Source organism: Pimephales promelas, chromosome 12 (assembly GCF_988280905.1).
Source record: "Pimephales promelas chromosome 12, fPimPro1.hap1.1, whole genome shotgun sequence".
Classification (NCBI taxonomy): Eukaryota; Metazoa; Chordata; class Actinopteri; order Cypriniformes; family Leuciscidae; genus Pimephales; species Pimephales promelas.
This window is the reverse complement of record NC_142780.1, coordinates 11,301,101-11,307,100: the sequence shown is the minus strand read 5'-3', so window position 1 is coordinate 11,307,100 and position 6,000 is coordinate 11,301,101. Positions and strand designations below refer to the sequence as shown.

General features: G+C 44.1%; 1 protein-coding gene across 7 annotated transcripts in view; it reads right to left on the bottom strand.

Moving 5' to 3' along the window:
- triob (trio Rho guanine nucleotide exchange factor b) overlaps positions 1–6,000 on the bottom strand; it is a 219,864-nt gene that overhangs the window by 96,761 nt on the left and 117,103 nt on the right. The gene's annotated exons all lie outside the window — the stretch shown is intronic.

The following is a 6,000-nucleotide window of genomic DNA, read 5'->3' as shown; positions in this document are numbered from 1 at the left end:
AAAGAAGAAAAAAAAATCATATTTTCCACAAACATATAAAAATTAAAGCTGCAAGCAGCGATGGGCGGGCCCTCGCACCTGTAGCGCATCGGGGTGTGAGGCGGCCGCGTTGCATATTCTGCAGCTTAGCCAGTGCGGCTGTGCATTTGCTACGCTGCTTAATTAAAGGTCACTTCCTGTCGCCAGCAGGTGGCACTATGACTTGGGTGAATGTCAGCATGTAGATTTGTTCAGGGCGGGACTCTTGTCAAATGTGTACAATTTGGTGCAGATCTGGGCATTTACAGCCAAGTTACTACAACTTCCTGTTTCATGGCGAATTATTGAGGCCACGGACTCGCCCAGTGACGAAAATGCACAGATAGCACAACTTTTCATCGTCAATGCCTTTAGAAGGCACAGCAGAAATGAGAAGTCGATCCGACTAAATTCCTAGGAGGAGTTTGTTAAAGTACGTAATGAGTAAATCATCCAAAAATGGCGGTAAAATTAGAAATGTCCGACTTCCTGTTGAGTTTAGGGCATCGCTTCAAGAGACTTTTCTGTGCGTCTGGACATGGTAGATGTACCACAGAAATTTCGTACATATTGGTCAAACATGTGGCGGGGGCTGCTTCGTTAAAGGTCACTTCCTGTTTCCAGCAGTTGGCGCTATGACTGTGGATAAATGTCGGCATGTAGATTTGTTCAGGGCGGGACTCTTGTCAAATGTGTTAAATTTTGTTCAGATCTGGGCATTTACATCCAAGTTATTACAACTTCCTGTTTCATAGCGAATCATCAACGCCACGGACACGCCCATCGACGAAAATGCGTAAATAGCACAATTTAACATCATCAATGCCTTTAGAAGGCACAGCAGAAATTTGAAGTCGATCCGACTAAATCCCTAGGAGGAGTTAGTTAGAGTACGTAATGAGTAAATCATCCAAAAATGGCGGTAAAATTAGAAATGGCTGATTTCCTGTTGAGTTTAGGGCATCGCTCCACGAGACTTTTCTGTGCGTCTGGATATGTTAGTTGTACCACAAAAATTTCGTACATGTCGGTCAAACATGCGGCGGGGGCTGCTTCGTTAAAGGTCACTTCCTGTTGCCACTAGGTGGCGCTATGACTGTGGGTGAATGTCGGCATGAAGATTTGTTCAGGACGGGACTCTTGTCAAATATGTAAAATTTCGTGCAGATCTGGGCATTTACAGCCAAGTTACAACAACTTCCTGTTTCATGGCGAATCATCGACGCCACGGACACGCCCATGGACGAAAACGCACAGATAGCACAACTTTACATCGTCAATGCCTTTAGAAGGCACAGCAGAAATGTGATGTCGATCCGACTAAAGCCCTAGGAGGAGTTAGTTAAAGTACGTAATGAGTAAATCATCCAAAAATGGCGGTAAAATTAGAAATGGCTGACTTCCTTTTGAGTTTAGGGCATCGCTCCAAGAGACTTTTCTGTGCGTCTGGACATGGTAGATGTACCACAGAAATTTCGTACATGTCGGTCAAACATGCGACGGGGGCTGCTTCGTTAAAAGTCACTTCCTCTTGCCACTAGGTGGCGCTATGAATGTGGGTGAATGTAGGCATGTAGATTTGTTCAGGGCGGGACTCTTGTCAAATGTGTAAAATTTCGTGCAGATCTGGGCATTTACAGCCAAGTTACTACAACTTCCTGTTTCATGGCGAATCATCGACGCCACGGACACGCCCATCGACGAAAACGCGCAGATAGCACAACTTTACATCGTCAATGCCTTTAGAAGGTACAGCAGAAATTTGAAGTTGATCCGACTAAATCCCTAGGAGGAGTTCGTTAAAGTACGGAGTGTGTAAATCGTCCCAAATCGGTCGCCGAATTCAAAATGGCGGACTTCCTGTCGAGTTTAGGGTATGGGTTCTTGAGGCTTTTTTGTGCGTCTGGTCATGGTAGATGTACCACAGAAATTTCGTACATGTCGGTCAAACAAGCGGTGGGGGCTGCTTCGTTAAAGGTCACTTCCTGTTGCCAGCAGGTGGCGCTATGACTGTGGGTGAATGTCGGCATGTAGATTTGTTCAGGGCGGGACTCTTGTCAAATGTGTAAAATTTCGTGCAGATCTGGGCATTTACAGCCAAGTTACTACAACTTCCTGTTTCATGGCGAATCTTCGACGCCACGGACACGCCCATCGAAGATAACGCGCAGATAGCACAACTTTACATCGTCAATGCCTTTAGAAGGCACAGCAGAAATTTTAAGTCGATCTGACTAAATCCCTAGGAGGAGTTCGTTAAAGTACGGAGTCTGTAAATCGTCCAAAAATGGCCGCAAAATTCAAAATGGCGGACCTCCTGTCGAGTTTAGGGTATGGGTTCTTGAGGCTTTTTTGTGCGTCTTGACATGATACACGGCCCCACCAAATTTCGTGCATGTAGGTTGAACGTGGACGAGGGGCTAATTTTTTCCAATTTTCTAGGTGGCGCTAGCGTGCCATTTTGCCCCGCCCATCTGCGAAACCCACAAAATACGAAATTTTTCACCAGTCCTGACATGCGTGCCAAATTTGGTGAGTTTTTGAGCATGTTGCGGCCCCGAAAATGGCACTTACTTTGCAGAAAAAAGAAAAAAAAAAAAATTAAAGCTGCAAGCAGCGATGGGCGGGCCCTCGCACCTGTAGCACGTCAGGGTCTGAGGCGGCCACGTTGCATTTTCTGCAGCTCAGCCAGTGCGGCTGTGTATTTACTACGCTGCTTCGTTAAAGGTCACTTCCTGTTGCCAGCAGGTGGCACTATGACTGTGGGTGAATGTCGGAATGTAGATTTGTTCAGGGTGGGACTCTTGTCAAAGGTGTAAAATTTCATGCATATCTGGGCTTTTACAGTCAAGTTACTACAACTTCCTGTTTCAAGGCGAATCATCGACGCCACGGACACGCCCATCGACGAAAACCCGCAGATAGCACAACTTTACATCGTCAATGCCTTTAGAAGGCACAGCAGAAATGTGAAGTCGATCCGACTAAAGCCCTAGGAGGAGTTAGTTAAAGTACGTAATGAGTAAATCATCCAAAAATGGCAGTAAAATTAGAAATGGCCGACTTCCTGTTGAGTTTAAGGCATCGCTCCAAGAGACTTTTCTGTGCGTCTGTCCATGGTAGATGTACCACAGAAATTTCTTACATGTCGGTCAAACATGCGGCGGGGGCTGCTTTGTTAAAGGCCACTTCCTGTTGCCAGTAGGTGGCACTATGACTGTGGGTTAATGTCGGCATGTAGATTTGTTCAGGGCGGGACTCTTGTCAAAGGTGTAAAATTTCATGCATATCTGGGCTTTTACAGCCAAGTTACTACAACTTCCTGTTTCAAGGCGAATCATCGACGCCACGGACACGCCCATCGACGAAAACCCGCAGATAGCACAACTTTACATCGTCAATGCCTTTAGAAGGCACAGCAGAAATGTGAAGTCGATCCGACTAAAGCCCTAGGAGGAGTTAGTTAAAGTACGTAATGAGTAAATCATCAAAAAATGGCGGTAAAATTAGAAATGGCCGACTTCCTGTTGAGTTTAAGGCATCGCTCCAGGAGACTTTTCTGTGCGTCTGTCCATGGTAGATGTACCACAGAAATTTCTTACATGTCGGTCAAACATGCGGCGGGGGCTGCTTTGTTAAAGGCCACTTCCTGTTGCCAGCAGGTGGCGCTATGACTGTGGGTGAATGTCGGCATGTAGATTTGTTCAGGGTGGGACTCTTGTCAAATATGTAAAATTTCGTGCAGATCTGGGCATTTACAGCCAAGTTACTACAACTTCCTGTTTCATGGCGAATCATCAACGCTTCGGACACGCCCATCGACGAAAATGCGCAGATAGCACAACTTTACATCGTCAATGCCTTTAGAAGGCACAGCAGAAATGTGAAGTCGGTCCGACTAAATCCCTAGGAGGAGTTCGTTAAAGTACGGAGTGTGTAAATCGTCCAAAAATGGCCTCCAAATTCAAAATGGTGGACTTCCTGTCAAGTTTAGGGCATCGCTCCAAGAGGCTGTTTTGTGCGTCTGGTCATAGTAGATGTACCACAGAAGTTTCGTACATGTCGGTCAAACAAGCGGCGGGGGCTTCTTCGTTTAAGGTCACTTCCTGTTGCCACTAGGTGGCGCTATGACTGTGGGTGAATGTCGGCATGTAGATTTGTTCAGGGTGGGACTCTTGTCAAATATGTAAAATTTCGTGCAGATCTGGGCATTTACAGCCAAGTTACAACAACTTCCTGTTTCATGGCGAATCATTGACGCCACGGACACGCCCATCGACGAAAACACGCAGATAGCACAACTTTACATCGTCAATGCCTTTAGAAGGTACAGCAGAAATTTGAAGTTGATCCGACTAATTCCCTAGGAGGAGTTCGTTAAAGTACGGAGTGTGTAAATCGTCCCAAATCGGTCGCCAAATTCAAAATGGCGGACTTCCTGTCGAGTTTAGGGTATGGGTTCTTGAGGCTTTTTTGTACGTCTGGTCATGGTAGATGTACCACAGAAATTTCGTACATGTCGGTCAAACATATGGCGGGGGCTGCTACGTTAAAGGTCACTTCCTGTTGCCAGCAGGTGGCGCTATGACTTAGGGTGAATGTCGGCATGTAGATTTTTTCAGGGCGGGACTCTAGTCAAATGTGTAAAATTTTGTGCAGGTCTGGGCATTTACAGCCAAGTTATTACAACTTCCTGTTTCATGGCGAATCTTCGACGCCACGGCTACGCCCATCGACGAAAACGCGCAGATAGCACAACTTTACATCGTCAATGCCTTTAGAAGGCAGAGCAGAAATTTTAAGTCCATCCGACTAAATCCCTAGGAGGAGTTCGTTAAAGTACGGAGTCTGTAAATCGTCCAAAAATGGCCGCCAAATTCAAAATGGCGGACATCCTGTCGAGTTTAGGGTATGGGTTCTTGAGGCTTTTTTGTGCGTCTTGATATGATACACGTCCCCACCAAATTTCGTGCATGTAGGTTGAACGTGGACGAGGGGCTAATTTTTTCCAATTTTCTAGGTGGCGCTATCGTGCCATTTTGCCCCGCCCATCCGCGAAACCCACAAAATACGAAATTTTTCACCAGTCCTGACATGCGTGCCAAATTTGGTGAGTTTTTGAGCATGTTGCGGCCCCGAAAATGGCACTTACTTTGCAGAAAAAAGAAAAAAAAAAATAATCCTAACAGTTTCAATAGGGTCCTCGCACTGTTAGTGCTCGGGCCCTAATAATAACCCTAACAGTTTCAATAGGGTCCTCGCACTGTTAGTGCTCGGGCCCTAATAAAAACAAAAATAAAAACTTTTTTCAAAATTTAAAATAATAAGAACCATTATTCTCTGGGTTTCTTCGGGTCAATAATGAAGCGTTTAAATAAAAAAATGTAAAAAATCGTAGCTTCATCGGAATGGTCCGAAACTTGGTGACTTTAATGGTACTTGGTATATGAACAGCCAAAAAAATTGGGGACAGGATTTGAAAAGTCTAAGTGGTCGTAAAAAAAATAGTCACACTCAGGACCTTCGGGTCAAAAATGCCAGGAGTCAGGAAATGAATGGGAAATTGGCAAAAATGTGAAAATACTGAGTTTTTTTTGTGCGTACAATCTACAAATCAGCAACGATCTTGAAAAAAAGCACACAACAGTGAAGGGGTGAATCTATAAAACATCAAGAGTGCAAAACAGACACATCCACACACACACACAAACACACCTTTATACACAAACACATCGAAAATTCAGATTATGGCATCCATCTAATTTCAAAAATTGGTTTTATGAGGCCTAGGCTTGACTCCAAAATGAAATACAGCTTTGAAAAAAATAAATAAATAAATATTTTTTCTATCATATTCAATGGGGGAAAATTTTGTCATAATTATTGCATTAATATTAATTATAAATTTTTGTATTTTTGAAACATTCTCAAAACACCAAAAAAGAAAAGAAAAAATATTATAAAAAAAACAAGTAAAAAAAA